Source organism: Pavona decussata, unplaced genomic scaffold, assembly GCF_977016875.1.
Source record: "Pavona decussata unplaced genomic scaffold, jaPavDecu1.1 SCAFFOLD_137, whole genome shotgun sequence".
Classification (NCBI taxonomy): domain Eukaryota; kingdom Metazoa; phylum Cnidaria; class Anthozoa; order Scleractinia; family Agariciidae; genus Pavona; species Pavona decussata.
Genome location: NW_028145550.1, coordinates 2,660,261 through 2,670,000, shown reverse-complemented (window position 1 = coordinate 2,670,000; position 9,740 = coordinate 2,660,261).

Here is a 9,740-nt window from a genome sequence, read left to right as displayed (position 1 = left end):
ACTTGCGTCCTGCAATTCAGAGCGACCAATCAGAAGAGCTAATAGGGCAACCTGCCCTTCCGGCAGAGTCAGTTGCGCCGGCATCACCACCGACGAAAACCGTCAGCCAGACACTGCCGACGCAGTGTGCGCAAGACCACACCCATCCCATTATTGCAGCGTCTAGACCAAGACGAACTGTTAGACAACCAAAAAGACTGATCGAAGAAGTGTAGCTGTAGGGACACTAAAAAAAACTTTGAGGAACTTTCAGTTGATTTTGTTCAGTTGTTTTTTTTTTATTAAGAAAGGGGGATGTTGTAATACTAGATGCGTGCAGAATGTGTGAACCACTCAGAATAATTAAGCTATGAATAATGCGTGCAGAATGCGTGAACTGCTAGGGATATTTAAGTCATTCATTATTATTCAAGTTCAGTTGAGTTTAACCGTCGTTCGGTTATAATAAAAATCTTTGTGTCAATCGCTTGGCGTTCGAGTAAGTAAAAAACCTAGAGAGTCAAAAAGCATGAGGAAACAGTCTCCGGGCATCTTTATCTCCGGCAGCGAGAACGGTTTACAAATACAGCTTGGGCGTAGACGAAGCCGATCAAAAGAAACCTCATTGTGTTGTCGCCGCGCTCAGAGAGAATATTATGGCGCTAGCATTGGAGTCTCAGGGGAACAACAAAAGTTTTTTCGCTTGCTGCAAAACGAAAACGAATCGATCGCCTCCTGGGAGACGCGAGTACGCAATCAAGCAGCACGGTGTGAATATGAAGAATATGCTGATGAGCTTATGGGGGACCAATTTATCGCCGGTTTAATGTCTGATGCTTTTCGAGTAAAACTAATCGGAAAAAGACACAAACACTGAGACACTGCGCAAACAAAAGTTACGCTACGAGAAGTTGTCGAAGTTGCCAAAACGTTCTAAGCGACAGTGTTCGCGAATCAGCTCGTGAAAACTGCCAGGAACACACAGCAAAAACAAGTGACAAAACCAGCCAGAGGTTTTTAGCAACCAAAAAAAGACTTCGGCACCCCTTGGAGATAGCAGGCAATTTGCCTGGTATATTCACGGGAAGTCGAATATCTTGAAGCATTCCAATGAGGCCCGGTTTATACGTCGAACTTTACATCAGCCGAACCTAATCATTTGGTTCGGCGCATGTAAAGATCGATGTATGAATCAGTTAGGATCGACAGATTTGTATTTGGGTCGACTCGCCGTTCTATTCGACTGCGCCAGTCGAATAGAACGGCAAAAGTTCTACTTCGATTCAGACATCGAACTTTTATATGTGCCGAACCAAATGCATACGTTACGTATAAATTATATAAATTATATCTACCCCAGAGGTCTGCGCGTTCCATCGACTTGGCATGCGCAAAGGACTTCATTCTGAACAAGATGGCGGGAAAAAAGGAATGTGCTTGTTCGTCTTGTTTCGAAGCAACGTAATATACATGTCTGAGATGCGAAAGATTAAAAAAAAATCTATTCTTGATGTGCACACGCACTTCCAACCGACAGAAACTTTCCAGCTATATCAAATGGGAAGCCTCAAGACTGCTCAGAACAAAATCTTCAAAACAACATTTGAAGAAAACATTACTCTATTCAAACAGAGATTACGCTACAGAGGTTACCACGATAACCTTATATATAGAACTCTTTCAGAAGTCAATTTCTAAGAAAGAATGTCAGCACTACAAAACAAACAAAAAACGCGCAAAAACATTTTGCCGTTTGCTACAAAATATCGCCCTTTTGTGCCTAACCTAACACAATTCAGATGAGTAATTGGCACTTGATAGAAAATTAGCCTCTGCTAAGAGAGATCTACAAAGACCCTTCCCTACTTCCGTAAAGAAAAGTGAGATCTTTGAAAGACGTACTCGTAAGAGCAAATTAGCTTTCAAGGTCATATTCTTCCTATCTCAACCAATAGGTGCCGTGTAAGGCCTGTCTTCATTATTTTAGCAAAGAAGCTCTTCCATGCCAGAATTCATCTTTCCCGCCATTTTGAATTAAAAAAAAAAAATCTTTTTGAGTAAAAACAACAGCCGCTGACCACGAAAAGCTATTTTCTCACTTTAGTTTGAATTGAGTTTGACTTCAGCTAGGTTCGACGTCTGAATCAACTGCCGAACTTAATTATTTGAGTCGACCTTAATAGGTTTTAGCTTCGGCTCATGTACAGTTCGACGTATGAACCAGGCCTAAGAAACACGAGCAGTCATTTTCGGGCCTGATTAGATGGCTCATTCCTATGCCAGTGTATCGCTACAACTTGTCAGCCTGGTTTAATTTTTACTGGTATAGCGCGCGGTTTAATCTATCTTTTCTGATTTATAAATTCTGCTGCATTCCGACAGAGTTCATTTTCAGTAAAGCGATTTTTTGGCTGTTTCTTTTTAATGGAATTGCAATGGGCGAAAATCAACCCCATTTATAAAGTTTGTTGCACTGCGATGAACTGTTGACCTATTTTTATCAGTCCTGTCGATTCATCCTTTTTGTCAACTCACTATCAAGCCAAATTGGTCCGATAAAATTACGTGTAAATCAACTTAGGCTAAATCGGCCCTATAAATCATTACGCGTACCATAACCTTACACAAAGAAAAATAATTAATACACACTTCAAATACTTTAGACTGTCTGGCCATTATTTTATACACACCTGCAAAAGACCAGCGAACTATCTCAATTTCCGAATCGAAAACGGTATTCAAAAGTGGTAAAGTCATAAGCTGAATGTGTTTTTTTTATGGCTCAAACTAGCTGTGTGGCAAATTTATTTAAAATTACTTTGATTAAAGAAGTAGTAACTTTATCCTAAATCTTCCCTGAAGCAACTTTTTTCATCAGTTCAATCTCTGAGGCCGGCCAGGATGAACCAGAAAAGATAACAACACCCGCCTAGGTTTATAATGTTCGCCTAAAAAAATTATAGTGTTTATGTTATACATCCTAGAGCACTCGAGCGTACAGTTATGCTAGGACTCTAGCCTGGATGAACCAGAAAGGATTTATAACATCCGCCTTGGTTTATAATGTTCGCCTAAAAAAATATTTTTTGTGTGTGTGTGTGATATATCCCAGAGCACTCAAGCATGCAGTGATGCTAGGACTCTAACGTAAATGAACAAGAAAAGATATATAACATCAGCCTAGGTTTATAAATATGTTCGCCTAAAAATATTATTTTGCTGGAGTTATATATCTCAGAGCATTCAAGCATATACTGATGCTAGGACTTCAACCTGGATGAACCAGAAAGGATATATAACATTCGCCTTGGTTTATAATGTTCGCCTAAAAAACTTATGTCGTTTATGTTATACATCCCAGAGTACTCAAGCATACAGTGACGCTAGGACTCTAACCTAGATGACCCAGAAAGGATTTACAACATCCGCCTTGGTTTATAATGTTCGACAGTTGGACAGAGTAAATGACCAGTTAAAGAGACTTTGTGATGAAGGAATCATAAGGCCAGTCACACAGCCTACAGACTGGCTCTCAAACATTCTGGTAAAAGAGAAACCGAATGGAAAACTTCTTATATGTATTGATCCATATCAAACGATTAACAAGGCCATCAGAAGACCCAAGTACACAATACCGGCGATTGAAGAAAAGCTTCCACAACTGACGAAGGCCAAAGTATTCACCATTCTTGACGTATCTGAAGCTTTTCACACCGTCGTGATGGATAAAGAGTCTTCTCTACTTACTACGTTTCAGGGACCAAACGGCCGCTACTGTTATACATGCAGCCATTTGGGATCGCCTCGGGACCGGAGGAGTATCAACGGCACCAACATGAATTCTTAGACGGCTTACACAGGGTAATAAACATTGCCAACGACATCTGTGTTCTTGGATGCGGAGATTCAAAAGAGGAAGCTGACATCGATAACGACAAAAATTTCAAGAGCCTGTTAGGAAAATGCAGCAACCATGACCTGCGACTATCGGCGAAAAAGCTGCAGTTTAAATCTCCCTCTGTCACTTTCATGGGACACAAGCTTACCGACAAAGGCGTAGAGCCAGATCCAGCTAAAGTAGCTGCAATTACAGAGATGCCAACGCCCACTGACAAATCTGGGGTGCAGCGTTTTCTTGGCATGTGCCAATACTTAAGCAAGTTATGTCATAACTTGTCAGAACAGTTTTTCTCATGAAAATGCATCTAACTCGGCAAAGAACCTCATTGCTTCAGCAACCGCATTACGCTACTACGACACAACCCTCCCCGTGACGCTACAAGTGGATGCATCCGAAGATGCGATCGGTGGCGTATTGCTACAAAATGACCAACCTGTTTGTTATATTGATAAGTGGCACTAGTACCTATACGGAAAACACGACATAACGGTACACACAGATCACCAGCCGCTCGAGACAATTTTCAAGAAGCCTCTCAGCAAAGCTCCTCGCAGACTGCAAAGGATGATGCTGAAATTACAAAGACATCAGTTTACTGTCTGATACAAGAAAGGGTAGGAACTTTACGTTGCCGACACTTTGTCTTGTGCAGCTGTCACTGATCAGCCCTCCTCCACTGCCAAGCAAGAACACGAAGTGTTCCGTCTGGAAATAGCTGAAACGAATAAGACAAGAAACCGCCAAAGACCCAGTTCTAGCATCCCTGTACATGGTGATAATGAATGGGTGGCCTTCAGAAAGAAAGGAAGCCCCAGAGGTACTGAGACCCGCCCCAAGGTCCTGCCTTGTGAGCACAGCAATGGGACCAGTCCGGCGAAACCACGCACAAATCAGGGAGGCAAAAGCAGAACCAGTCGACAACTATGATGGAAGACTGGACCGATTTGAAACTGCATTCCTACCATCTGAAAGTGGACCGATAGAGGAAACGGATCAGCCAGTTGAACAGGAACCTACACCGCCACCTCGCCGTTCAACCAGAAAACGTAGACTTCCTTCAAGATTCAATGACTTTCCTATGGAATAAAGACTCTTGCGAGCGTTTCACAGTGTTAAAACACTGTATTCGAGAGTTAAAAGACTTTGTTTGCCCTAGAACAGCTGAGAGAAATAGCGTTTAAGTTAACAGTATAACGAACATTCTGTTAGTTATTTTTCTTTTCTTCCAAAAGGAGAAAGGTGTTACAACATGTGATAATCACTTGCACATTCATCTGCACCTTAGTGTATAATAATCGCATACACTTGCATTGTCACGCACGTATCCAGATAGTGTGTATTTATTGCTCGCAGCAACTTAATGTCTTCAGTGTTCAACATGCTAATGGACAATAAACAAAAGAATGAGGGGGAAATTATAGACTATTGCATTTTTTGTCCTTGCCGCCGAAAATGCAACTTTCCCCAGCTCAAAAATCGATAAAGCAACGATCCAACAGCACTTCAATCGAAGGAGACGTCAGGATAAAATCGTTCTAGGCAGTGCCTTTTTTGATCGAAATCAACTCATAAATGAACGCAATATTTTCTTACTGACCTCTTGAATTAGTGTTGACCTTCATGCCTTCCTTCGTGCGCGGAGAGAAAATAGTTTCTCCGATACGTTTCCCCAGCTTCACATTCAAAAGATGTGATGTTAAGCTACCAAAACGAATGTTTTTCTCCCCAAAAAACGTCCACTAAAGCAGCATTTTTTGTGAATGAGACATACGGCAGGTTGGAGCCATTAGCAAAAATGCTTCTAAAACCGGTTTGTTTTTGTTCACCTTTGGCAGCCATTTTAGTTTTTCTCGTTTTCTTGGTCAATTGTAATCCCTGTTAAAATAGCGAAGCCACTGAACAAAAGAAATGGCCGAGTTTCGGAAAAAAAAAAAGTGGGAAGAAGCGGAAAGGTTCCGTGTATCAACAAGCCGATAACGGCTTCAATCACAAATTCGCTCAAATTTCCTTTTATTCTGCACTCAGCACCCCTTCTACTTCATAAAAAGGAGCTTTCTTTGTTGCTGGTCGATTCTTTTAAAAATTCAGCAGCACTTACATCTTTTAAAGCCTTGCAAAATGACCCACTTTTTCATTTTATTCGATCTGGCCGCCATTTTAAATCTGCACCTGCGATACAAACCGCTTGCTGTCTCTGGCTTGAAATGGAATAGAAGGCATCGTGTATGAGATTCGTTGTCGACTTAGGCAGTGCTTAGGGCGCTTCGTTATCCGGATTTGATTTTCTTCTTTTTCGACTTGCGGGACAGAAGAAAACAGCTCCTAAAGATATATGAATTAAACCCTACGTAATAGCACTTTTTACGTATTCTGACTTTAATTACCTTATTGTGTTTCAAAAATTAGTTTATTATGAACGAAAGAATACGCAGTTATGATACGCGATCAGCCTTTAATTTAACTACTGATTACAGCTGGGTAAATTATGGGAAATTCTCGTTGTAATATCGGGGTCACAAAAATGGAATAATTTTACCAGTTAGTTTAGTGAATTTCAAATCGTCTAGACTGTGTTTAAAAAGTCTACCCATATGTAATATAAAACCAACCGCCTTGCGAATAATTAGCTATGCATGCTCATTTTTAAGAGCCGTTGTCAGTAACTTTCGAGAATCCGGCGACAGAAGGGAAAATTCGGATTTTTTTTTTTTATTTGCCCCAAAAGACCCTTTTGGTGAACTATTTTCAAAAATAATATTCAAAAGTTCCAGCGAATTTTTTTTTCGGCAAAAATTAGGAAAGTTCGAAATCGGCCTCAACGTGCCCTATGGCCCGATTGAAATTATGCAAATTAGTACATTTTCAAAACTCTCGTTCAAGACAAGGCAACGTTTTCTCAAGTTGACACTTTCACAATCGTTTTTACATCCCTTTTGCTTGCTTCCAAACTATATTTTATCTCGACCTGAACATTCTTTCATTCGAAGTTAGCAACGTAAAGAATACAATGTTTGCTATTTCTTAGATAGAGTGATTTTAGCCATATTTCAGATGACCATATCATCGGGGGTATACGAATATACTGGTAATGAAATACCTGTTTTGAACGGGTAATTTTTCTTATTTATCATGTTAAAATATTTAGTTTGGCCCGTGGAAAGCGAGCGCGCTAGGTCGAGATGTGTGGAATGCACTTTGACACAATTCGCCATTTCAGCACTTCATGTTCCTCCTGTAACTTTGCACGTGTCAATACAGTTCACGGAAGCTTTTAGATAAAAGCCAAGGTCTCTGGTTTCATTTCATGCTTTAATACACGTAAATAACAAGCTTTAAACTTGAGAGCTCCCCATATTAGCATTAAGTCATCAAATGATTCGTTTCAGGTGAAATTTTCGAGTTTATATTGAGCCGTTCAAGTGAGATGAAAGAGCCGTTCCCAGGGAAACAACTTGAAATCAGTGAAATTAATACCCTGTCTCTCATATCATGCTACATTTCCAAACTACCGTTATTTTTAAGCTAGAAAGTGTAAACGCTCCCTTTTTACGTGACCTAAAACAGAATTTGCCTTAAATATTACGAATAAAGTCCACTGCAATAAAAAACTGAAAAAATCGCGCACCGACGTAAACTGTAAACATCAGCCGTTTCTCTACTCGCCACATGGATGAAACGCGTCCGTCGTTTTACCTCTGTATACATTTATGACCAGAAAGTAGAAACAAAAATTTTTCTCTATGCCCATCTGTATAAAAACACTTGCCAACGAAGCTTTTGTTTTTCTCTGTGTTTGTCGAAAATACTGAAGAATAGTGCAACATTGTTACTGTCTACTTGGCTCACTCAATTACAACCGGATAACACGACTGAATACTAGATATAAAGAAATGCTCTTACTTCTCTGCAATCGTTACTCACATTTTAAACGGCGATGTCACATCCCCGAGGCAAGGCTGAAAGTCGTCTCAAATTCCGCATATTAGAAATTTAAAGTTTTGAACAACGCGAACAACTTTCATTGCGTGACAAGTGAAATGTGATACGCAAGCGCGCGAAAAGCACAGGAATAAGCTTTGTCAATATTTGCCCTTGTCAGTGATGACAGTGCAAAACTAATTTTTGAAATTACAAGATGAAATTGAGACAAGTCAAGGTTTGCAAGGTATATTTAATGGACTGAAACGATAATCATGTAGTTTTCCTCCTCCGAGATTCACTCTGTATTGTCTGTGCCGGATTCTCATCAATAACATTACAGAAAAAGTAAAACCGAAATTAATTTACAAATCAAGTCAACAAATTAAGACCTTTTGAAACCTCAATGCGGTATATCAGTACTATCCTCAAACAAAAAGCTAATACACTGAGGAGAGTGAAGTTTGTCTTTCGCTATGGATCAATGCTCAAAAGTTGTGGATAAAGCGAACCAGCCGTGAACTGTAGTACTAAAAATAGTTCGCAGGAAAAAAAATACAGGAAAATGTATGGAAAGTTCAAAACACGACTGGACGCTCTCTGGCACAGTTACATCCCTCCAATTTTTTTTCTTAAAATCCTTTTCCTAACGCCAAAAGTTTCCAATTCATGAATTTTTCAGCAGCAATGTTTTATTATTTTATGAAAATTATTTGACATCGAATTTCCATACAAACACTGTTATTTCAAGCCTGTTTGCCTACTCTTCAAAATGGCGTCGAAAACCGTGATAAGGCCTATTGCAGTCAAATATTTAACGTAGCTTTAATGTCAGTTTGAGATGAGTCAATGATGGTGATAAAATGTTAACCGGAAATACACAACATTATTCTGCATTATTGCTGACGGTAGAGCTGATCGAATTTTAAGGTAAGAGTTTAACCTTAATTTATTTTCTAGCGCGCGCACTAGTGTCAAAGGACAAGGGGCACGACTGGCATTTCTCAGATGTTCGTGTTCGGTCTAAAAGACGGTGTTATCTCTTACGGGCCGTCACTGTTCAAGTCTGACGTTGTCTTTGTTAAATCCTCCTAGCGTGCTCCAGAGTATCCACCACACAAACAGCCTTTGAAAAGGCCATTGAGAGTATCTTTTGAGCCTGTGTACCAGAGTCTAGTGATTATTCAATTTATAGTGATCTTTATATGGAATTGGTTGAAGATATAACTTAATTACGAGTTCCATTTGGATTAGGTTAAGCCACAGTGCATACATTGATCATGATGAACAACGATTCTAAAAAAAATAGGGGAAAATCAGAAAAGGAAATAAAATGTTCTTTCATGCTCTTAGTTTCACTCAAATGAAAACACTTTACCTGCCCTTTCTAGCAACAACACTATTTCGTCTTGAATTTCTTCATAGGCCGGATCTTTTGTGCCTGTATAGGTGCGAGCGAACGCCCTTTTTGCATTGATTAAGCGTAACATATTGCAAATATTGCGCATTTTTTGAGCTTGATCGATCCGCACGGAGAGGTTCCATGGCGAAAGAAAAACTTTACTCTCCTAAATATATTAGCTTTTTGTTTGAGGATAGTATTGAAATACCGCATCGAGACCTCGAAAGCTCTTGATTGGTTTACTTTTCATTTTAGTTAATTTCGGCTTTATTTTAAGGAAAATAAAGGTTGTTGTTGTTGTTGTTGTTGTTGATGAGAATTCGGTAAAATCCTCCCCGGGGGATACATAAATTTCGTTTCAATCCGGCAATCAAATATACCTTGCAGACCTTGACTTGTCTTAATTTCTTCTTGTAATTTCAAAAATTATTTTCGCACTGTCATCACAAGCGCAAATGTTGACATAGCTTGTTCCTGTGCTTTTCGCGCGCTTGCGTATCACATTTCACTTGTCACGCAATGAAAGTTGTTCGCGTTGTT